Raw genomic sequence first — 26,748 nt, 5'->3', positions numbered from 1 at the left:
GCCGCGGAATAGAAAAACCTGCGCAAATGGAAAACAGCCCCATTGGGAAACCGCGCAAATGGAAAATCTGCGCAAGTGGAAAACCACGCAAATGACAAACCTGCGCAAATGAAAAACCGCGCAAATGATAAACCGCGCACATGGAAAATATCTGCGCAAGTGGAAAACTGCGCTTACGGAAAAAGCGCAAATGAAAAACGCGCTAATGGAAAACTGCGGAAATGAAAACTGCGCAAATGGAAAACCGCGAAATTGCATTTGCGGAAATGGGAACTGCGCAATTGGCCCATTACCGTTAGAACAAGTGCAATTATTATAATAAGGAATTTCAGAAAGTTTTTTACAAATGCGGTTCAATAATGCCACCGTCCGCTGCTATACAAATCCGTACGCGATGAAGCATATTCTGCGCAGAATGACGCGATATCCTAGTAGACCTGCCCAGACGCGAAATTGTACTTGATTGTGATATGGAAATCGCCAGTGCGGATTTACATCCTCCACATATGGTTATTCTAACGGTTAAATGGGCCTTCCCTTCCAAAGGAACACTCGTCGGACGCCAGGATCAAACGGAGGAAATCTTCGTTGGCATCCGCCATGGTTCTGAACCAGTAACCGAAATCCAACCTAAGGCGCTGATCACCATCGTGAAGTGCTTGGTGGAGCGTGGCATGAAATGGGTGAAATTTATGGTGGTTAAGGACACCTTAGACATAATATTTTGACAAATCTAATTCGGAGCATGCCATTCTTATACTTGCTCGAGGGTAAGCGAAAAAGTAGGCGATGACTGTTTCTTCCATATTAGTGCGATGACGTCCAGGTCCGCGGAATCTGGGATTCACATTGCCGTCTCCTTCGAAGTCAGCAACAGCTAGGAGAATAGTGTGGTGATTTGGTTGCCTGTCAGGATATAACATTTGAAACAACCGACTTGTTAAACGTGCGTTTCGATGACCATCACCGTAGTATAACTCAACAATCCTGGACCGCTGTTCACGAGTATAACGATTCATACTTTTTTACTGGATTACGTAGAGATAATGTTTTTCAAACAAAGCGTTGGCACTTCAAATATTAAAATGAACCCTAATTTGAAACGAATCAGAAATGCAAAAAAAAACTTTTGGAAATTCAGTTTGCATAATGTGTGCGGCGTCCTACTCTAATTCTTTATAAAATTACACTTGTTCTTACACTTAACTTGTAAAGGTAAAACAATGATTTGGCTCAAAACATGTTCATTTTTCAAAGACAATCATTACAATAACATGAGGCGTTAAACATTTGGGTAGTACCAACTTGTTATTTTACATGAACTATTATTTCAGTGACAAAATGTACGAATTGGACCATACCAACTCCATTAAAGGTTTTCGAGTATGCTCTTCAACTTACTCATTGAAACTTTTCGTCTACCACCTAGCGCTCAAAAACTACAAATTCTAAAACCGTGAACAATTTATCGTTTTTTTTTAAATTCACAAATAACAACGATCTCCTCCGAGAGAGTACATACTGAAAATTTCACATTTCTAGAAGGTATAGTTTTTGAGAACAATGCCTGGGCCGACAAATGAAGACACGCTGTATATCTTAACCTTTTTTAAAAATTAAAAATATAATAATGGAGCCATTTCCTTTGATTTAGGATACGTAATAAAAATGTAAAATCAATTGAAGTTAAAAATTTTTAGTTGAAAATGAATAGCGATAACATTACCGTCCTATGAACATTGTACATTAAGAATTTTGAAAACTTTGAATTAGACGTTGCCCATCCTTCTCAAAATGTCACAAACTCAACGTTAAAATATTTAAAGAATTCACGCAGTGAAAATTTTTATTTTTATGAAAAAATATTATATAATCCAGAATCAACCAAATCTAAAAAGTGTTACAAAGGCTTGGTAAGTAATTTGGGATAAGTAATGTATTTATCGAACCCGTTTAATCCGGTGCCAACTATGGCCAGAACAGCAGAAATGTGCTGAAGCGGTTGGAGATTTGCACCGAAGAACAACACTTCCCACACCAACGAAAGAACGATAGTCATAGATTTCATCATAGCTGACACCTTGCCAGCCTCGCCAAATTTACAGGCGTAGAACATCAATATCGTACTGGTGCCGTTAGCTGAACCACTAAATAGCAATATGACACCAGCGAGACCGCACTGGGGGACTACAAAAATGTCACTGGAGAAAAGAATAGTCACAGCCAACAGAGAGACGGAAGCACCTTGTACCACACACACAAAATTCGCATTTAACGAAGACATCTTCTTCAACGAAATATAAGCTATCGATCTCACGAGACAAAAGCCAATCGCGAACGCTATACCGGTGAAAAACTGGGTTGAAGTTTCGAGGGAAGACAGAGGTTTTCCGACAAAACTCGTCAACACAACACTGACGACGGTGATGAGCAACGCGATCAATTTGAGCACCGTGATATTTTCCGAAAATTTGATTCTACTCCAAACCAACACTATGAACGGTCCAAAGCTGCCAATAATGAAAACTACACTCGATGAAACTAACTTGAGTGCCTGGTTGTATAAGAGTGCCGCTGATGCGTCGATTACGCAATGCAAAATCAAGTACAAGTAAACTGTTCTGTTCTTCTTTTCCATAAGTCTTTGTTTGCGGAATCGAGAGTAACGAATCCATTGCGGCAAATTGAAACAAAATGTAGTTCCTTGACTAAGTAGAAACGCCTGAGTGGGTGGAAGCCAACGGTACAGTCGAAACTGAAGCGCGGCTGAAGTGGAAAGAGCGGCGCTCGCTATAACGCAAACTAACGATATCAAACTCGGATGAACTTTTTTCCATGATTTTATTCCCGATACGTCAACACGAACTAATTCGATGTTTTCTTCGTGGCTTTCCATCGTAGTTCATAAAACAACTAAAATTTTCCTTCGATGAAATTGAAATTTGCGCTGCGAATCCCCGTTTCGTAAAGTGATCAAAACTCTTTGAAGCTGTTGTTATAGAAGCATACCCTGGAAAAGAAAAGCTGTCGCAATGATTTTATCACACGGCGGTACAGGCGCCAAGGGTACGCTAAGGTAGGCTTCTGAATGATAAATTCACATTTTTCAAAAATATTTGCAACAACAACGACCAGATTTCTTAATTTGATTTAAAGGTTGGCTTATCTTTTTAAATTAGTCAGCTGGACATTATACTGAAGTATTCATGCTGTTATATATTTTTCTACAGTCAAAAACATTAAAAATAATTTGGGATAAACTTTTTTCTTAAACGATCTTTTTTTTTTGAGAATTGGAAATTTTTACCACTTTTACGCAGTCATGAGAATTACGTCAATAAGTAAATAAAACAGATCATTTTTAGGGTAAAAGTCTGTAGACGCTTAGCTAAACGTTATCCATCATGGCGGACCAATGATATTGTCGATTAAAGGCACGTGATGGCTGGCAATTCAAAATAGTAAGACAAACTTATTGTCGTCGGCTTTTTCGTCTGCAGCTGTGTTTTTATGTGTCTGAATTTTTGGCTGATACCAGTAATTTGACAGAGAAAGTTATTAAAATTATATTATACGATTTTTTAAATATCTTCATATATTTTATACGATTAATAGTTTAATACCTTAAATTTGTTTAAAAAAGAAGTTTTCGAGATTTAGTGTATTAATGTAATTAAAGATGTCACTGTCTCTATCAATTTCTTTTGGCGTGTAATCTTAGAAAATCTATATTTATATGTATATGATACGTGATCTAGAAATAAAATTACCCTCTTTTGTATAATCGCTGTTCGGTTTTATTTGTAATTAATTAATTAATTAAATAACATTGAATCATTATTATAGTCAGTTTTGAGTCGGAAATATGCAATTTTGTGCAGTCGGCCCGACGACGTTGTCGGGGTTGGTTAATCATCACATTTATAATCGGTATAGAGCCACGTTTGGAATTTGGGTCGACTGTGGCACGACTTCGTTTTGGAATAGGGAACAGGTACGTTTTAAGTCTGCAGAGAGTCGACATTTAAAGGTGGGCCGATTCTAACTGCCTAGGACATTTCAACTGTAAAACTGAAGCCATTTGATGGATTTGACCAACGTTAGCCCGACTCCAATGTGCTACACGATATGTGAGAATACTTGTAGGTGCTAACATGAATTGGTCGAGCGTTTGGTCGAAGAAGAACCTTTACCAACTCGCTACGTGTTGTAAATTTCAGCGCCATCTGTTGAAATTACTATCAAGCCAAGCTGTAGTTAAACTTCCATTTACCAAGGTGAATTTAAATCGTAAAAACGACCGAAAGTAAAAATTGTAAGAAATTAATTTTACAGTGACTGAACATGATAGCAGCGACCATTCAATTCTGGTCACACACCAAGTACACAGAATTGAAACAGGTTGGCCCCAATCAAAAAATCGACTCCTTTTGATGTGATGCCCTCTTGTTACCAAATTTTTTAAGATTGTTGTTAAAGTTTTATAGCAGCAGCGCTTCGCAGAGATCAACAAGAACTCGTACATCAATCATGAACTAGTTAAATTAAATTTATTAAAATAACTATGGCTAATTACATTATTGCAAACGATTAATATGTGACACACTAAAACGCAGTGTAGATGGTATTTATAGTAATACTCCAGCGCTCAGCGGAATAAACATTAAAAAACTAATATAAAAGTATAGCGGAGAGATTAAATTAAAAAACACCTTTCCGTGTTTTTTTCTTTCCCTCTGTGTTAAAGAATTATCTTTGTGGTTTATCTTCAACATTTCTCGGTGACGTCTTGCGTTGAGGCATCCGATAAACGTCGTTCAATGCTGGACAATCCTCATTTGATGAATTTCTGGTACGATGATATTGATTGGCGCTATAGATAAGTGCAGCCTTACAACGAGAATATAATACACGCTTACAAAAAGGAGTAAATGTTCAATTATAGTGACACTGTAAAACTTTCTACTTCAGGTTTTCCGAAGCACGCACCTTTCGTGGCCTTCACACGAATTATTACAACAATACTCTATTAAAAACCACGTCCCCCAATATACGCTAAATCATAATTGAGACCTGGAGGAAGGGCACTAAATGTACCACAGAGTAAAGTGAGCGCGTCATAACTGGGATGATTTGCGCATGACGGCTGTGAATCTGACACCATCGGCCACGTAAAAGCTATAATGAAGCAGTCAGTCGAAGCATTCCCATTGTTGCTTCATCGCAGTCACTTTGAGTTGTAGCGACGTTCGGGCAAGGTGAGGTTTTGTTCAATTTAATATAATCGCGTTGAATGTGTAGTTTTCCAACACTAATCTTTACGCTATAAAACCTGAAAACCTAGTTATATTTTCATGTTAGGCATCCCGTAATAAAGAATAGTAAAACAGAATTCATGAAACAGGTTTTCTTAAAATCTCAAAATATTTCAATAACACTGGCCAACAATAATTTCTAAGCACTATTGCCAAGTTACATAATAATCAGCTAGGCAAATACTCAATGCGTTTAAAGCCATTAATTCAGGTGGCCGGGTTACAGTGCGTAGGAGGGTGGTGGCAAGCCCTTCGTGCCACGCGAGCCAACAGCTCCCTACACTTACTATAACCGTTAACCTCAATAAGTTTTTATGGAAGGGGAAACCGAAGAGCTTGAGGGAAAACCCCTTAAACCGGTGGGGAGAGAACTTGGAAACTCAACGCAGAAGAGGTGGTTCCGAGTTTTCACGCAGTGCCACAAGTTAGGATTGAACCCGGCTCCTCTTTCTGCGAAGCGAAAGTGCTAACCACTCTACCACCCATACCTTCCCTAACTTTTGTCTGGTTGACCATACAATCTCAGAGCTGTTAAGGCTATCTAGCCCTAGCTCTTGAACAACAAGGACCAAAAAAATGTAACCTGTAAATTAATTGTTAATATGTAGATTGCGAGTCCCCTCTTTTACTCCCACTCCGACGGTGGTTTTTTTTGGAAATGAGCACCCCAGCAGCTTAAGCGATTGAGACAGTGAGCAAATACTATATAACACTGCGCTAAACGATATATAGTCTTGGTAGTGAGTCAGAAACGTGACGGCAGGGAGGATAGGGGGGTCGTAAATTACGCGTTCAATATGTCGATAAACAAAGAATTATAATCGATACAGACACAGTGAATTTTTGGACAATAGTTATTTTTAGATAACAAAGGTTACAAAAAGAAACAACGGTTAGAGCAGAAGTGGGCAATTATTATCAATGGCGGGTCATTCAGCATATTAAAAAGTCAAACGAGCCAGAAAAAAGTAATTTTTTTAACTAGCCAAACCAAGGGGCCAACCACTCTTAGAAAGTCTGTACACCGGATTACGCTAAGATTACCACTGCCAAAGGCAGGGACTTCAAAGATTACGCGTAATCCCATTAGTACAGTCAAAGGTACGGCTCTGTACACCGATTACGCGGAGTGATCAGCCCCTCGAGCCAAACAATCAGACCCTAAGAAAACGCTCTAACAAAAAACCTTCCAGGTACAATTACCACTGAAACATGTGCGGTTCCGTTCATTTATTTATCTATTGAACATTGTATTATTATTGGCCCTATTATAAAGTCCGTAGAAGGCGACGGGTCAAACCAAAAGAAGAACTTAATACTATTTCGAATCCTCACTCAATAGTTGCTACCTAGACCGCGCAAAGCCATGTTACGGATTGTTCCTAATAAATATATTGTTTTAGTTTATTAAACCGGATCTATTTAACAAACTTACAAACATTACAAAACAGAAAAACGATATTCAGCGATCAGTCTCGAAAATTATTGAACAAAAATAGGTTTTTTTCGATATAAAGTAGAACTCGAGATCAACATTATATAATATTGTCAACTAAACCAAATAACTCTTAAATCGAAAATATCCAAACATTTATTCTCACCAAAGGAAAGCTGTCAGAAATCCGACGCGGGCCCACATAGTTGCTGCAGCGGCGCCAAAACTACCGTTCAATATTTTAAACAAAAAAAGGTTGTCCACAAATGGCTAATGTTTGTACATCACTGCGTTAGACAACATTATTAAGGAATATTTGTTTTTTTTGGATACATTCTACCCGTAGTAGTAAATAGTGGAGTTCGGTTGTTATGGGACGAGTCTAAGTTAAGGTTTTGGTTACTTCGGTTCAGTAGTGAACATACGGTAAGGTCGGAAATAAAAAAAATTGAAAACAAGGCGGTGTCTTGACTCTTATTATGGAAATAGTAAAAATGGAAATACAACTTTATCTGCAACTATAACTTAAAGAGATAGTGCCAACTCAGAATAATTAAAAAATTTGTTCTTTGGCTTACACGTTATGATAGATTTTTAAGTCCTGAATCCGAATATATATACATATTAGTACTTTCAATTAGTATTTAGTTTTATAATTTAATGTAAAATAATGGTATTTCAATAGCCACGTCAAAACTTTAGAGATTGTTGACGTCATCAGTTTGGTTGATTTCGGCGCGCTCGAGCGGCGGGGAATTTATAGTAGTCTCCTTTCTACTATCGCATAGAGGATTTGTATAAGCGCGTTTTTTGACTTTCTTCTCGCGGACCACGCGGTTCGAGACTCTCGAATCACGACTTCACGAGCCGGCTACGTGTAAAAATATTATTTTCAAATTAGAAATTGAAGGAAAAATCGATAACAAGGTATTGTTCATAAATTATATCATTATTTCTTATACGTAGTCATTATAACAATATTTATATTCTACGGAAAGATGCCACCAAAAGCACCGAAGACCGGGGGCGCCACAGTGTATTGTTCAGTTCCTTCCTGCAGTAATAATAACAACAAAAGTGGCTTATCTTTACATTACTTTAAATCGAATGATGGTCTTAAAGCGTGCGAAAGCGATGGGAGTAAAATTTCCTCCTGTAATCCCCTAAAAATTCTATCTCCAGTTCGCTCTAGTAGCAACCAATAAACATCAACCTATCTATGACGTAGACAGTATGTGATAAAAAAAGTTACGCTTTCTTTCTATTTTAAAATTTGAAATTAACCGTGAATATTTATATTTATACCAAATGTTTTATAACTATATTTCTCTTTACTATATTTTTCAATAATTGATGAAAAAACTTCATATACGTAGAAAATTCTGACACTATCTCTTTAAGTGATTAGCTCTTTCGCCTCGCAGCAAGAGGGGCCCGAGTTTGGTCCCAGCTTGTGTGTGTTTAAGGGGTTTTCTCTTTCCATAAAAACTGGAAGACTTCTTAAAGCAATAGTTAGTGTAGGGACGCTAGTGTTTATCAGCGGACCCGGATACCATAAATATGAAATGAATATGAAAACATGGAAATTAAAATATTGATATTAACTAAGACAGCTTTAATAGAAAAATGTTTTTGAACATTTTATTTATAGTAGAAAATATTTTTTCAGGTATGAATTAACAGCACTATCCAAATCAATGTTTTCTGTAAAACTTTATATATGTGTACAGGAATCCATAACGCTACTTGGAATGAGTATCTCCCCATATCCCCTGTGGTATTTTGTGGCGGAACATTGTGGGAGGGGCTAAAAACGCTTATACCGCCTTAAATGACGTCAAATTCAGTGACAAACAAAGGCTTATAAGCTCCGCCTACTATGTTCCGCCACAACGGCGGGGAGTCGAAGCCGTTATTTATTCCAAGTAGCGTTATGGATTCCTGATGTGTAGGATAGCTAAATCGTTCAGTCTTTCTTGGCCAATAGTATTTCTTAAAAACGTTTAGAACCTTTTTAAGGCGCTGAATGATCTTTCCGCCGTGGCTAAGCTTACCGGTATAATTAATAAAATGTTTAAACGTTTTGTCAGTACTGGAATCCGCGATTTCAGAAAATCGTGCTTATTCAAAAACGAAACTACATCGGCGATGCTCAAAAACCTTATTTTCACCGAAGCAGCGCAATCCAGAAGCATGATTCGATGTAGTAACAAGCGATTTCTATTAAAGTCCGACCCATAGAATTCGATTACGGTCTCTTCTGAAACAGTTTTATCGCCAATTACAAATTTTTCCATATTTTCTAGATGTTTCATAACATCCGGATCAAATCTTTCCCGCAAACTAGTAATTGTTTGGTCCAGGACTTCAAAATATTCCCTCCTGTAAAATTCCTTTGGAGTAAAATTTGCGGGTGCACTACCATCGTCATATCGCTTTGGTATTTTTCTGGAGCATACCCCGGGCCCGCGCGAGTCACTTGACGCGCTTTGCGGTAATCTGTTAATAGGTTAATTTGTTAATAATGTCTCAAATATATTAAACAAAAACGCACCAACATGATTTCTAGCAAGTTTAACTCCACAATTCTTCAAAGCCACTATCACGTCTTTGTTTCAGAATTCTTTGAATATTATCAATTTTTGAACGCGCTTCTTTGTAGTTTAAGTTAACTTTTTGCAATTCTGCATTTAAAATTTCCACACGCTCGAAGACTGTAATAATGGTTTTAAATAGAAGAAAAAGTTAAATTTCTTGATGACCTTCAAAAATCCCGAAGCCTTATGAGCAGCATCGCTAGTTGCCGTTTTAGATATATTTTCGAAAAATTCATTAGAATAGAATAGTTTCCTAATAATTCTTTCAAAGATGCTATCCAAACGCACCACCTAGTTGGACAAAAACTACGCAAACTTCTTTCGAAGTTAGAACCTTCTTCGTTTGCTTGAAGATTCTTAAACATTGAAACCTTAGACCAAGAAACACAGGGACGTCACACGGTAGATATTTCGCGCCCGAAGCTTCGTTGCGGCTGCCTATTTCCTATTTATCTCGCGCTGTGTCGCTAGTAGCGAAGGTGAGTCAAGTTTTATTGGCTATTTGAGTCACGTGCACAGCCCTACAATCTGTCAGCACGTGGCCTGTAACAGCATGGCACCAAAAAACGAAATGTCTGCTATGTTTTTTAATATTTGTGTCCCTAAAACTCTTAGCTGATTATTTTTTTCAAGTTCTTTAAAAAACGTTTTTTTATCTCTCATGGATGGCGCCTATTGACTATCTGTATCACCTAACCCCTCTCTCCCTACCGCAGCTGCAACAAAGCCCCGCCGACAAATAAAGCGTTGGGAATGCTATGAGCGAGACGTCCCTGTGTTTCTTGGTCTAAGTTGAAACCCTTTTGGCTGACCCTTTGATAACAGATATTAGATCTTTTGCAATTCCTTAAAAATTACGTACAGGTGATATTTTTTCAAGGCTATCTTGTACCACTAAATTGAGCTTATGCGCGCAACAATGAACGTTTATCGCTCATTTTTCCACTCCTAACACCCTAGCGCGAAGACCAGTTAAACTACCACTTACGTTACTCGCTCCGTCATAGCACTGGCCACGACAGTTAGATATATCAAGTTTGCAACGTATCAAAACATCATTTAATGAAGAAAACAGGGTTTCGGCAGATGTTGAGGGAGTGTCATAAAAGCCTATAAAATACTCGTGAATCTAGAAACTTTCATCAACAAAACGAAAACAGAAAGCCACTGGCCCTTTCGTCGATTGAAATGTTAAAATATTGGGCCTGTTTAATAATTTCGATTATTTGTCGAAGAACAGATTTTCCAAGTAAAGATAATATCTCGATGATCACATCGTGTGATATCCATTTTGTTTTTCGTTGAAGCCAATTTTTAAGTTCGGGTACATCTTCCGAGCGTAGGAGTAAAAATTAAGTTTTGATCCCTATGTCTCCTTAGGGCTATTCCTTGCTTAGCCAAATACAGAATGGAAGAAAAAAAATTCGTTAAGGCCTCACGAGACTGTTTCATTTCTTTCGTTTATTCCCATTCGACCGAAATCCCATTCGACCGAATCCCATTCGACCGAAATCCCATTCGACCGAATCCCATTCGACCGAATCCCATTCGACCGAAAGAGTTTTAAAATGTAGCCCAATTGGCGGGGTGATTTGGTATTTTATTTATAAGGTATGTACTATCGAAGATCCATGTTGAGGTTAGGTTAGGTTAGGTTAGGTTAAGTTTACTATTTCAGTTTTGGTTCAGTTACTTTTCTTGACTAGGTGAAGATAAAAATATAATTCATGCTCATTCCAAAAGCCAATTTATATAGCAGCGTTCGGTCGAATGGGACACATAAAAGCGTTCGGTCGAACGGGACACATAAAAACCGCACGTTTCGGCGGAATTCAGTCGAATGGGACACCTCAAAAACCGCCTTCGGTCGAATGGGATTTCGGTCGAATGGGACTAAAGCATTTCTTTCACCTTTGCGACTGATAATGATGTCGAAACATTCACATTTTTTTTAAGAAGTCAGCATTTGAAGCAGCTCTGTGAAAAGTACTATGGTCGTGTTTTTGAAACCTTTCAATAGCTCTTTTCCAATTTCTAAATCCGTCATTAACAAAGGCATTCAAAGTTTGTTTTTCAATTGAAGAAACAATTTCGACAACAGTTTTGTCTTTAACAGCGGATTGACAAATTATACAAAAAGCTTTATCGACGTCTTTGTCGTAACTGAGCCACGGAAAAGAATTCTTCCATAGTGATTGAAATTTTTGATTTTGGATATTTTTCGGTCCAACAGTGTCACTGGAAACACTTGGTTTGACAATTAAAGTAGTGGATGGTTTCGTCATAGATTGACGTTGAACAAATTTGTCTGTATCAATCGCGTGATCTATTGCATTCGAAGTTGTGGGATCGTTCTTGTTCGTTTTCAAACATTTTTGTAACGGTTCATTAATGCCGGGGGTAGTGGCTCACTCCTGTAATCCCAGGCGTCCGAGAGGCAGAATTTGTGGATGGCCGTGTGAGGACGACCACCACTCCCCCAACGGGTGGTAGGAATACTTCCGCCACGGGTGTCCCCACGGGCGTCCCCACCCCTGTCCGCACGTATCCTCCCGTTGCCGTGGCCGTTACACATATATCGCCCTAATTAATCAGATGGTGTCTTCGCCGGGCTCGCGGTATTCTCAGACTCAAATCAGCCCTTTCTTCTTTGAATTAAAAAAACGGTTCATTAATATTTTGAGAGATAAGATTTGTCTTCCATTTTTGTAAATATTTGTCTATTTAAGGGCCTACAGTATATATACTAAATTAGTCTCTGTAATTTATAAAAAAAATTTGCTGTCTCAGCAGTTTGTATTGGGGGCCTATTACTGCGAGGGGCTATCCACTGTGGCAAATTTTGTAAACCTGATATCAGATTTCACTGCTGATTTGTACAAATTATTTCAAAAGTGGTTAGCCCCTCATATAAATGGTTAAAAATAAGCCTACTTCAATAAAATTCCAGCGCCGTCACTGAAGATGCCATAACACAATTAGATTCATTAAATTTTCCAAAATAAATACTAACATCCACAAGAGTGTATTTTTATTTTATTAGACAAAAATTAACTTACTTTTGATTTCTAGCACCCACAACTCACTAACGCAATGTCGCTAACGAAACGTAGAGTCCGCAGATTAATTATAGTTCAGCCGGTCTCATCATGGACACTGTATCTCTAACCGGACGGGAAGAGCTGTAGCTTCCACCATACAAAATCAGCTGCCGCCGCCACCGTCTCTCTGTAAAGGGGGGGAGGTTCAAGAATTTTGAAAGTTTCGGGCTGTCAAGGCCATATAATTCGTCACGTGGTCGACGAAACGTTCCGTTTGAAATGGGGGCTTACATTCTTTCGAATAACCTTGACGGCCCTGCGAATCGAGTACGGCCGAATATTTCAGCTAATATGAATTAGGACGCAAACGGACAGTGAGGGGGTACCTCTTATAGGCTGCTTTTCCCGTCCGGTAAAAAATCGACTGGGAATTCGATCTCGATACCCTATACCATGTCGAAATCGACTTCGACAATTTGCATTGATTTATGCTTATTCGAAATCTTTACCGAATACCATTCGTCGAGATCTCGAAGTTCGAAATCTAGTTTTCGATCGAAAATTGGATTTCGAATATTAACAGAATAGGCCTCCTGCACTTGTGACTTACTCTGTACCGTGTACCTAGGCTGTGCCCGAATATCCCTGAATTCAGTCGGAGGTTTGGGGTAATATTTTTCAATAAAAGCTTTTAACAAGCTTCGACTTCCACAGCCCTTCCACGCGGATTCAACTCCCCTGTATAGAAGGGCCTCAGGCCTGTGGCAATGCAGGTTATAAACATACATGTAGCTTTCTTCAGAAAACCTCACTGGCCATAGCCAAGCTCTCCTATCGCCAGCGTAGTGCCCCTGTGTGGCGTTGTGAAGACGCTCTTCAGTCCTCTGATGACTAGAACACTTTAATAGAGGAAGTTCCCTGGGTTAAGTCATCGCTCCCCGTGATCAAGGGTTGCCTCAGTATTTGCCACGCCTCGAAATAAACTCTTCCGCCTTTCTTGTCGCAATTTAGCGTAGCAGGACTTATAAGCCAAATCCCTCCAGACTTCATGTCTATCTCTGGCGACCGGATTTTGCGGTCTTCAGCAATCGGAATTGCTAACTGAGTCGAATTTATCATCTTCGGATTACCAGCAGTGGTGTAGCTAGAAAAAATTGGTCCCAATGCAAAATGGGAAAATTGGCTTCTTCTATATGTATGCTACTGACTGCTCAATTGTCATGACTGACACTGGATTAAGTGCATTGACCACTTACTTGGTGGTTTCGTAGACCTTATCTTAACTGGAAAATTTAAGCCAGATAAGTGTCCAAAATCTGTGGACAGTAAAAATAGTAGTTGGCTGACCACTTCAACAGCATGTCAGCAGCATCTTATTTTAGGCCCGTGATAAGATCAGTCAGCCAACTTTGTTATTATAGGTCCACAATTTTTGCATTATAGTCTTCATACGACCATCAAATGTCTGTTTGATTATAGGTTCCAAATAATCAACTGTTGATCGACTGTTTTGCTCGAAAATGTATTCAGAAGCTTAGTTATCCCACGGTATCACTGAATGAACGTTTCGTAGTCACGCACGACTCTCACCACTGGTCATTTTGGGGTTGGAATATAGGCTTTATTTGTCTCTTTCTAAACGATTAATTGCCGAATGTTAGTCTTTGAAAAGCGGAAAACCATTCATCCAAAATATTTTCGGTTGCCATGGCGAAACAACAGCCCATCGTAACTTTCTCCTTTATAAAGTTTGAATTTGGGATGATAAACACATTTTTAGTTGCCATTGTAACTTTTCCTTTTATTGATTTGAAAATCTACTTAATCCCATAGGTTAAACTAAATTCGTGGGTTAAACCTCGAGTCGTTTCCTTGAAAGCTACCCTAAATCAAATTATTAGTCTATTCTAGTTCTGAGGATTATTCTACACTGTTAACTATTGTAAGGTATTTGGGTAAACGTGTGCAAGTATTTGCACTTGAAAATGTTATTTCTAAAATGAAACTGAGTATATGTATATATATATAATTTATTAAATATTAATGAGATAAACGACGAGGTTCAAGTTAATAATACGTCAGGTCAATGGAAAATTCATTTTACCGAACTGTTAGATCAGAAAGATACCTATAAATGCAAGGAATGTCGGTAAGCCTTGATTTTTTATTTTTGGTCTTCTACTTTATGTCTAAGATTTTATGTGATGAATTTACGAGTCTTAGCAGTAACAGTGGTACACTCCACTCAACGGGGTCTCGATCATTGACTTGGGAATAAATAGAGGTACAACTAAATATGGCTGGCGCGGGACCAATTTCGTTCAAAAAGGAGACTTTATCATCTTAATCGTTCTACCGTGGCGGCATCTGTCTCTAGTGGTGGCAACTATATTGCAATTGAATTTTTTCGCGAATCTGATGCGAAATTGAAATGTATGATTACTCGTAACAAACAAACCTTTGAAGTTGTTTAAAAATAATTGTATTCGGTCAACACGACCCTTTTTAACTCAAGTTACGGTGAGTTAGCTAATAATTATTTATTAATGGCCATATAACTTTATAAAATATAGATGGCGCTACCTCCTAATTATAAAGATGAATTTCGTACATTCTTATCAGAACAGGTCCCGCGTAACCATGGTAACCAAAATCGTAATTGTAATTCTAGCAGTATTATTCCCAATTCAATGGTCTCGATCGAGAAACGGTTTGAAAGAATTTTTGGATTGCCTCCAAAATTCATCGGTTGCTGACGTCACCCAGATGAAATCCCATTGATTTTCAATAGGATCTCATCTCAGTGACATCACGATGTTCGTTAGCAACGAAGTTACCAACCTTGGCCCTTAGCGTTTCGAGGCAACCTTTTATTGCCTAAAATTTACTAACCTTGCACTCCACTGGTAACTTTGTAAGGAGTAAGGACTATCTATTTAAGAAAAATTAAAATATTTGGTAAAGCAGGGTACATAAAATCAAATTATTTATGTATAGATTTAACTCGGGTAATGTTACTGGTCTATAAAATAATAGAACTTTTGGTTACTTTATTTAACGCTTTGATTAGCTTTTGTAACACAATAGTGGTATATAAATATATTCATGCGCTTAAAACATAATTAGTGCAATCGGAGCCGGCTCTTGGCTCCGGCTCCGGCTCCGTCTCCGGCTCTAGGATTTTGCATCCGCCTCCGGCTCCGTCTCCGTCTCCGGCATTTTAGGGGAGCCGAGTTTTGGCTCCGGCTCCGGCTCCGACACATCTTGGGAGCCAATATCGGCTCCGACTCCGACCTCGGAGCCGGATCTGCGGAGCACTAGCTTGAATTCCACAAACTTACGTGCCACCCCAAATGGATACAGATTTAGTTGGTCTGTAAATTCATAGTCTTCTTCGTATAAAAAGTCGAGTTTAGAGCTGTCTGCTATATTGATATGATAGGGAAGTAGTTTCAGTTGGATACACAGTGTCAGAACAGACACAGTATTGAATTATTTACTCCTTTTTTGGAATTCATATATTACCGCAGCTATATTACACCAGTCAAAACAATTCAACAGTACTGAATTATATTTAAATGACTACTAAGACACAGCATTCCTTCAAAATCTACCCCTAGCCCTGAGCCACTGTTTTGCACGCTGCGTTGCTGTGTCACTGTGATATAATACAGCTAGGGTCTGAAAGAGCATATTACTTCGTAAGATGGGTCAACCCTGCTGCACCGGGCTTCATGCGGAAAACTGAACATACATTAATTATCGCTGAGGCTAGCGTCAATGTTGTCGACAAAAGTGGTTCAACTCCACTGCATACAATTACGCAAATAAACAGTTGGGTGTGGCGGTTCCATTTGAATTATGAGTTAATTGTAAATCGTTTTATGGAGAAAGGGGCGAATATTAACCATGTGGACAACCACAATGCACGTGGACTGTCAGGAATCGGATCTTGAACAGATAAGATCTTTACTAGAACAAGAGAGCTGCGTAAAGGTTTCAACCAATACCACTTGAATGGCTCAAGAAATGAAGTTAGCTGAAATTAACTGGATTTGGCTGATACAGGATAATTTCTATTTGCAAAGCGCCGCCACGAATGGCCACGATCAAAGGTTGTTGGAAGTCGGGGTGACATTGAACTCGAGAGAACCATTGCATGGGGTTCACGGTGCTTCATTTGGCTTGCAGAAATGGTCATGGCAACACCGTCCGATTGTTACTGGAGCGTGGAACATCACTCAGAAGACAAAATACTCGAGCTCAGTTATTGGGTATAGAAAAAAGGAAGGTCACCAAAATTTAGTCGAGCTAATTAAGTGCATTAAATGGTTGCAGTAGCGTAAGTACATCGAAGCTTCCATTTCCTCCTTGTTACCTCGAATAACCACAAATAATAACTTTAAACCAAAGACGATCATTGAAGGACTCAGTTAGTCAGTTGACAATTGGCCGAGAAAGAAAATGAATGCGCCCTCTTCCGACAAAATATAACAACTGTCACGTTGCAAACTAAAGATTTGTCCAAAATTGTCAAGCCGGACGACATGAAGAAATAGGAAATGAAAACTTATTCGGAAGCCCTACTCCAGAATACTGACAAAATCGATTTGTTGCATTCGCATATGGCAGCCATTAGAGAGCTCAAAGCTGAGAAATTGTTTCAGAAGACTGATGAGCAGCAGACTGCGCTGCTCAAATCTTTCTTGGCCACGTCATGTAAATCCTTCACGGATGGACAGTCTCAATAAGAAATCTTGTTTTTTTAAAAGTCGTTACTGCCGGTGATGAGGAGCTTGTGGTTCGTTTACTCAAAAAGAAACCAGAATAAAACATGAGAGACTAGGACAAGCAGACATCATTGTTCCTCGCCTGCAAATACAACTGACACGACATCGTACAATTGCTGACAAAGCGAGGCACGATCGTCAACGCTTGCAACAAAGACAATTCCTAGCCCCTTTATGTCGCTTCTGAGAACGGGTACGTCCTTGTGATCGACTGTCTGTTGGAAAACGAAGCTGACGTCAATACTCGGACCAGGAATCGCACCATTTCGCGGTTTATTGCTACTGTCGTTAGAGATTGAAAAATTATTAAATTGAGCAGAGGGACAATGAATGATAGAAGCAGCCTGTTGCACCTTCAAGACAGGATACATTTTACAAAAATGGCAATTTACTCTAAGCAAAAATTATTTCGTGGGTTAAATTTGAGAAGAAATGGAATTACTAACCCGAGACTATTATTGTGAGGTTTCCATTTCTGGAAAATCCTTAATGTACTGCGTGCAAATTTAAAACTCTTCATTTAAGAAAATAGAATTAAACTTTATTAGCAAAAAAACATAAAAAATATTCCAAGAACAAATAAAATTAATGAAAGCAAGGCGACAGGGTTTAGTTCTTCATTTGTCGAAATCGACAATTGGTTGACGATTGTCAGCCGATCCGGGGCGTTGTCGTCGGTGAGTTGAGCAATCAAGGTTCTCTCGCTGAGCTGCTTCAGGCCTTGGATCCTTTGCATGTCTCCGATCTGACACATTTTGCGAGTGGTGTCGCCGAGATTTACCGGTGGTGTGCTCAAATAAATGTTATTGAGCAACGCCTTCACCCCTCGCCCTTTTATGTCTTGATTGAGGTCCAAAAGGCCCTCTTCGTTCTCTTTCAGGTGGTGTTGGATTATCGACAGAATGCAATTGTGGGCGTCGAACACGCGACCATTCGAGGCCTTCATCCTGACGTCTTGGCAGATATTTTCCTTGTAGACCATCGTCATTTTTTCAGCTGCTATATACGACGAGATAATTCCTCCACTTTCCGACTGAATCCTTACTGTCTCCCTATCTAGTTCCCACTGTCCCTATCTAGTGGTGTGATGGGGTCACTGGAGCCTGTGGGGGGCTCCATACCCGGCTCTCAAGGTCATGTGATCGGGGCGCTGGGTCACTGGAACCTCATGGGTGTTCCACACTCGTCATTCTGTGACCTACTAAGGAGGGTAGTTTGCAGTGGAAGAGGAAGCCACTCTAGTCCTCAGCTGTGCGAGGGTGGGTCTCGGGCAGCCCATGGTGTCGCCTTTTGTTGGGCCGTGATGAGGGCGTTTGTTTGCTATATGTGAGGCGGTCAAAATGGCTGTCTCACTGGCCGAACGTTGTTTCGCAAAGCGCACTTTTGTCCGGGGCTGGTTGTTTTGGTGGCCGCTGTAGTGCTTAAGGCGGAGCAGCGGGGTACAAATACATATACTTATGTCTCACTGGCCGAACGTTGGTTTCGCAAAGTGAATTTTTGTCCGGCATGACTCTTTGTCTTGTGTGCCGCCGTAGTGCCCAGCGGAACGGCGGGGTACAAATACATAACTTTATGTCGAAACGGGGCTTTTTAATTTGAAGTGAGTTGTGACGTTGCATTCCAAAGTGAGATGACCACCTGGCAACCATGCATGAGCATTTTTACGAAGATCTTTACGACTGGTAAATTTATTGCATCCTAGACCATATTTAATGTCGGTGAAAAGTAAATGTTGGGAAGCCTCGGTGCGCAAGGTCTGAGCTTTATTGTTACGCGCGTCAATCAGTGATGCATCAAAACTAACCTTCATTTCCTTCACATCTTCTGGTAACTTATCAATAAACAGAAATGCACTGACAAATTCCCTGCTTTCTTCAGTCGCACCCCGCGGATAGATTTTCAAATAAAATTTGACCCCGTAATCTGTTCCCTTGGTGCAAATGAATGGTGGACTGCGAAGGGAACTCCCAATCTTCGCCGGATAATCAAGAAAATGCTCGATCGTCCAAACCGCTCTGAAATGATTCGGTTTATTCGTTGTACGAAGAAAACATCCATGTTCGATATTCGAAGCCATTTTGTGTAAATTTTAATCACGATAAAAGGCTAAACAAGCGCGATTAAATTTGAAAACCGAGAAAACCAACGGTCGTTTAACAGAAATCATTTTCAAGATCTACTAAACTCTCGACCTTTCTACGACTGTCCAAATGATAAAATACGAACTCTATAGCCAATAGATTATTTGTTCTCATTCGTTTTCGTTCTGGTTATTATTATAATTTAGATTTTTTTGGAATGGTAAAAAAACCTTAGATTATTGATGCTAAAAAATCTTTTTTTAATTCACAGTGTGATTATTTTATTATTCTTGTTGATTGCGATTTTGTCCGTTAGTTGATAAAGCACTTCTTTCTGAAAAAATATTTTTATCGTAATGGTGGGCGTATTTAGTTAAATAAAAATAGTTTTTAATGGACAATGATAGAGATAGCGTTCTAATAGATTTTTTTATGGAAAATTAATCCTTAGGTTGTTCATTAATGCGCTATTTATGCTAAGGGACAGTTCTTTTTGTCAATAGACCGGGTGATTGAAATAGCGATGTTATGGATTTCTTAGTAGTTAAGTTATTTCTTAGCGCGCTGATAATCTTAAGAAATGAGGTGATTGATACATGTTTCGTTAGTTGACAAAGCGCTCCTTTCAGTAAAAATTATTCTTATGTCTGTATAGCCTGGGGAAATAAAGCCTACGGGAGGAGCGATCAGATGAGGATTTCGGTTTAATAATTGACTGAAAGACTGCCAGAGCCCCACCCTCCTAGCCGGGAATCTGTACAGCTCGGCGCGAAATTTGAAATTTAAATTCCTATTTCTAACCATAAATTAGTATTTAATTGCGAACTTAGAGAGCGTATGCGTGCCAATCAGTTTGATTGTTAAATGACACCTTTCATTTTTGCGCCATTAGAGGGAGCCAGCCCCACCACGGTTTTGCGACGGATCTCGGGCTTAAAGTGTGAGTAGGAAATGCAGAGCCAAAGGCAGGGGAGGCTGGGGGATGCAGGGAGGCAGGGGGAAGGAAATTCAGAGCCAAAGGAAGGGGAGGCTGGGGGATGCAGGGAGGCAGAGGGAAGGAAATGCAGAGCCAAAGGCAGGGGAGGCTGGGGGATGCAGGGATGCAGGGAGGCCGGGAGGCAGAGGGAACGAAATGCAGAGCCCAAGGCAGGGGAGGCAGGGGGAAGGAAATGCAGGGGATGCAGAGAGGCAGGGAGGCAGGTGGAAGGAAATACAGAGCCGAAGGCAGGGGATGCAGAGATTTTTCTAACGAACATGAATAATTTTTATTTACACAATTAGTTCTATGTTCATATAAACAAGAAAACATTGTCCCTTCGCCACCCAGTTCTGACACTTTTGGACACCCCACACTGTTTAAACAGGAATTCATACATCGAACTTGGAATGGTTATCTCGCCCGATTTCCGTCTCTATCTAGGAGACCATTTTTTTCATCATTTTGACGTCAGAGCATACGTGTTTTCTCATACGATTTTCAATGGTATTTAATCCTAGTTTCAGATAATTTCATCCCCCTGTGTCGAAAAAGGGTTGAAACATCTTTTTGCTTTTCCCTTCGCTATCGCTCTATTGATAGCGACGGTCACCTCGTCATTCGGACTTCGCGGTTGTCAAGGGCATTGTTACTGCTGACAATTTTGACAGAGCTAACAATGCCGGACTTAATCGTTCCACATGGAGAGGTCGGGAGAGCGAGCTGACCCTTCGTTATCAATGGTGGGGTTTCAAACCCTAAATTTCGAAATGGCCGGGGAGTCGAACAACAAAGAACTACAGTTGTAAAAACGGGAGGTTGCTCGGGGTAAAAACTCCTAAAGAGGGGAGACGCGTGCGAGGGGGCGATTTTTTTTTCTCATACGCGTCACTGAAAACGGTCCCCGAGATCTTACCATAGGGAATACGGCCGGATAACCATTCCAAGTTCGAGGTATGAATTCCTGGTTTAAATCAATGACTTCACGGTTGATTATTTTCAACAGAAATAAACATTTTTCAAGTCCTTTGCAAAAGACACGATCGTAACCTTGCACTGCCATTGATATACAGTCATTTAACTTGCTGTATGGTGTGAAACCATAGTCCCAAGGTAGTCCGTGAATACGTCGGATAACCCACCCGTTTTGCTGTCGACTACGTAATGGAATTTCCAATTCGTCATACGGAGGTAGAAACACCCATGAAGCCACTCGCGGTGAAGCCGTAGCCGATGTGGCGGATAGTTCCTTTACTATTTTCACAGAACCCATCTTCCCATCGAGGAATTCGAAATCTATAACTATGTATTTTTTATTCTTTACAGTGTAAGACGATTCATCTGACATTGTTGCCATGGCCTTTTGTATAAGAAATGTGATTAGAGAATATTTAGAGGATATCTTCAATAAGCCGTATACCTACATTGCGTTTGATAGTTTCTTATTTTGTTGATCCGTTGAGTTTGAATTAATTTTTACCGTGGTGTCCGTCTATATATACTAACACATAGAATTCTACGTCATTATAATTTTCACTATACAAAACCTCTATTTTATCAACCTGCCTCTTCGCTTTCCCCAGCCTCCCCTGCCTTTGACTCTGCATTTCCTTCCCCCTGCCTCCCTGCCTCTCTGCATACCCTGCCTTTGGCTCTGTATTTCCTTCCACCTGCCTCCCTGCCTCTCTGCATCCCCTGCATTTCCTTCCCTCTGCCTCCCTGCCTTTGGCTCTGCATTTCCTTCCCCCTGCCTCCCTGCATCCCCCAGCCTCCCCTGCCTTTGGCTCTTCATTTCCTTCCCCCGGAGGCAGGACCTTTTTGAATCGTTATTCTGACCCTACAAGTGTGTCTCCGTGTCAATACGTTTAACCTTTTACAACGCCAAATGATGACCCTTGCCTTCACGTGCCCATAGCGGGTTAGCGACAATGCCTAGTTACGGCACTGGTCTCGCCAGCGCCCCACCTCAGCTCGATTGGGCAAAAAGAGTGGCCGCGAGGGTACCTGCTTAAATGCTGCCTGTCCGCCTCTGTATTCTACATTGTTCCGTTTCGAGAGTACAATAACTAGTTAAACAACATCGTACACGTAATTAGATGTACACATAATTCTTTATAAATACAAATATAGGAAAGTATTGTTTTAGCATCCAAAGGATACGAATCCTTGAGCACCACAGAAGGTGGTTTGGTAAGTTGGAATCATGCTCTATTGCGGGAATTTCTATGATCGGAATATAAATCGTTTGGGTATTGAAGCCTACACGCAATGCCGGATTAAGAATTAGACACACTAGGCACGTGCCTAGGGGCCCCCGAGGGTCAGCGGGCCCCGAAAGATCCCACGTCAATACGCTAGTTCAAAGAAAAAGTTATTTGAAAAAAAACATTAAGCTTATTTAAATTTAATAACAGTTTTACGGCATGTTCTTTCAAAATGAAAACAATCAATAACTTTGAAACCATATTGATTCTTTTTTTAATATTTATAATATAAATGAAATACGAAATACTATTACAAAAAACCCTAAAAAACGAATTCGAGTAAGTCGAGATAAGGTACCGCGTAGCAGTGGCGGACTGGCCATAGACTGGGCCTAACCGATGGCAGGTGGGCCCCATGATAAATTTGGTCAGTGGGACACCTTAAACCTTCAACAATATGTCAACATTAAAACTAACGAACGACTGAAGAAGAGCCTCGGCTCGAAACATCTTGTATAAAATAAGTTTTATCTTCTAATACCATGCCGTTTTCTCTGAATTAAACATAATTTCTACTAACATTATAGTAGCTTCAAAATATAATAGAAGTTCCAAAAGTTTCAATATTAAATTATATTTTTACTGAATAAATTAATATTTTATTTATAAAAAAAAGTTCCAATGACATCGTCGGGGTGCCGAGGCGCTGGCGGTTCAGCGTGGATTCATTTTCAAAACAATTTTAACCATTTTTAACACATTTTTAAAAGTTTGGCTAAGCCTAAGTACCCGACGAAAGAAACTACGTAGTTGAACAGTACTAAGTTACGTCTTATATTTGGCAGGGTCCCGCTGATTTAAGAGTAAATGTGTTTAACCTAATAATGGACCACATTGTCCAGTCACTAGATTCACGTTTTTTTACAACACAAAAAGTTGTATAAAGATTTATCTTGCATGGACACAGCAAATTTTAAAAATATTACAGAGAAGCGCCTAGAAGATTACGCCTTGGATGGTGTTAAGCTTTCTCCACGAATCAGTAAAGATGAAGTTATGTTGGAATTGCTTTCTTTTGCTTCGAACTTCGACGTATTAAAATTATTGCTTAATTGAAAAGGAATTGTTAGATGAATTGTATGTAGAAGCAATTATTGACAGATTCGCACAATCATCTAGTGTATTCCAACGATTACTCAAAATATAGTGGAACATGAAACATGCTTTTAAACAACCGGTTAATAAGTAAAATTTCGGCATTTGTCTAAAATATAAACTAAAAATAACAATCTGTATAATTATGTTTACATTTAGTATCGACATTATATAGCTAAAACATTTCTTTTATAAATGGCGACGAACCAGCGACCTATGAGTTGCCGTTTCAAAGAGTATTCCAATTGAAAGGAACTGTTACAACTAGGTGATATACAGGGTCTTTTTTTTTGCTCGGAAAAGTGTTTTTTTTCAAAAACTATTTATAGTACCGATTTCAAATTTGGAAGGTCAATTCTCTATACCGGGGGACATCAGTTTGAGAAATTTGAGCGTTTTCGGTAATGTTTTTCACCAATTTTGAAAAATTATTTTTCGACCACTAGGTGCGAGATAAAAAATTTCTATTATAAAGTTGTAGGCCGTCATCGAAAACCCTTAAAAATTGTTCACTCGACGAAAAACAATTTATTTATCAGTGAAAATTCGAGCTTGAAAAATTAACAAGTTGGTGAAGCCAAATTACGATTGTTTGAAACGATAATTGAAACCGAATTACCTAATCCAGTTGAAACTTTGGTTAAAAAAACGACCGGATTTAAAAAACACGAGGCTATAGGTCAATCCTAAACATGCATTGGGTATTTAAAGGAAAACTTTGGGAGATTATTATCAGTGTTTGATAATATTTCGAACAATGCCTCGTTATTCAGTAGCTGAGCGTACCGAGATAGTTGCCATTTACTATGGAGAAGCAGCGCAAAACCTTAGAAGAGTGACTGAAATCTTCGCAGAAAGACATCCAAATGGAGCACCATCTGTAAATACAGTAAGACGAGCAATTCACGATTTCAATCAATTTGGTAACTTGCAACCTAGGTTTCGCGGATTGGGTCAACCGGATTTAGGCTTCGAGAACAATGTACTCGCGTACTTTGTGGCATATCCTCGTCACAGTTGCGCTAACGCCGCTGCTGATTTGGGTTGTTCTGCAAATCGTGTGTGGAAAATTCTTCGTAAGAATCGCTATCACCCATACAGAGCTACGCTCCACCAAGGACTAATTGACGGAGACCATCAAAGACGTTATGAATTTAGCAACTGGTTACTAAATGCTGTCCAAGAAGATAGACAATTTTTGCGCCATGTTTTGTTCTCCGACGAAGCGTCATTTTCTAGAGATGGGCCCTTTAATCATCAAAACAGCCATCTTTGGTCTGACATCAACCCACATTGGGGTTTTGAATATCATCACCAGGTTCAATTTGAACGGGTCAATGTTTGGGTTGGACTTGTTGGAAACCGTTTGATTGGTCCCTTTTTCCTGCCGACGAACCTCAACGGCCAAAGGTATTTACATTTTCTACAGAACGAACTGAGTGACGCAATCGACGACCTTCCATTGGCTGAAAGACGTCAGTTGTGGTTTCAGCAAGATGGCGCCCCTCCGCATTTTTCCCGGCAAGTAACTGAGCACCTCAACAACGAGTTTCCTGAAAGGTGGATAGGGAGAAATGGTCCAGTGCATTGGCCAGCAAGGTCACCTGACCTAACACCGCTGGATTATTTTCTCTGGGGATTCGTTAAAGCAAAGGTATACGCCACGCCCATTGAAACTAGGGAGGAACTCATTAGACGAATAATCAGTGCTTGCCGAGACGTCACACCAGAAATGGTAGAGAAAGCGTTTGAGAACTTAATTGTCCGCGCACAAACCTGTGTTGCAGCCAATGGTGATATTAATGAAAATGTTTTGTAAGAATTTATGTGAATAAAATATCTGCATTTAAAAACCAAACGTGTACATTTTTTCAAGTGTGAAAACTCTACTACGTTTGTATTAGACTTGTTCCCTTTTCAATTATCGTTTCAAACAATCGTAATTTGGCTTCACCAACTTGTAAATTTTTCAAGCTCGAATTTTCACTGATAAATAAGTTGTTTTTCGTCGAGTGAACAATTTTTAAGGGTTTTCGATGACGGCCTACAACTTTATAATAGAAATTTTTTATCTCGCACCTAGTGGTCGAAAAATAATTTTTCAAAATTGGTGAAAAACATTACCGAAAACGCTCAAATTTCTCAAACCGATGTCCCCCGGTATAGAGAATTGACCTTCCAAATTTGAAATCGGTACTATAAATAGTTTTTGAAAAAAAACACTTTTCCGAGCAAAAAAAAGACCCTGTATAAAATGCTATGGCTTAATAAAAAATCGGGATATATTTTACGCGAGACAAGGGAACACCTATATTGTGGTCTTAGTACACTCTAAAAACCTTACACTCAAAATTGAATGCTTTAGCGTTCACATGGCCAACACTGGGGCAGCATGCTTTATCATTCAAATTTGAATATTTTTAAGGCGTTCAAAATTGAAAGTTGAATTTTCGTTCACAATTTTTTTCGTTATTGAATTGTTTGTAAAATATGGCTAAAACATTAAAATTGGAACGCTATAGCGTTTAAATTCGAGTTCAGAGTTTCGCTTGCAAATCAGAATCGTTTAGTACTCATATTTGATGGCTTTGCAAAAACGCAATTATATATTCATAATTGATCACTATAGTTTGATTCCTTATATAACGATAAAGATAGGTCCACCAGTGAGATAAAGGATTTTATAACCATTTGTAGCCTACTCTAAAACAAGCTCACCTACCCTTATGTAAGCTGATTATAACCTACCAGAGAATTGAGTAAAATAGGTAATAAAATAGGCCTAGTCTAATGGTTCGCTGGGACGAATGTAATTGCCGTTACCAGGCAAGTATATAGATTCATTCTCAATTGGAAGACCAAGAAGCTGTAAGTAAACTAGCCGTGAAAGGAGCATTCGTAGTGTTCAAAGTATACCAAGAAACGATATACCAAGAGTTTACAATGCAATTTATAGTCCTGTGACCGCTATAAAATATACTTAATTTTCAATTATCGTCTAATTTGTTTTAACGTAGTTGCAATGTTCAAAAAACAACGGAGGTAGGTGTCGCCATTGTGACGCCACGAGGGATTTTTACGTTTTCCACTCGTAATGTTTCTTAATTTTTTCGGTAAAAGTCTCTATTTTCGTACACAAATTTATCAAGTTTTC

This window comes from Leiobunum rupestre, chromosome 1 (genome assembly GCF_980474605.1).
Source record: "Leiobunum rupestre chromosome 1, qqLeiRupe1.1.hap1, whole genome shotgun sequence".
Classification (NCBI taxonomy): Eukaryota; Metazoa; Arthropoda; class Arachnida; order Opiliones; family Sclerosomatidae; genus Leiobunum; species Leiobunum rupestre.
This window is presented reverse-complemented; position numbering follows the sequence as displayed.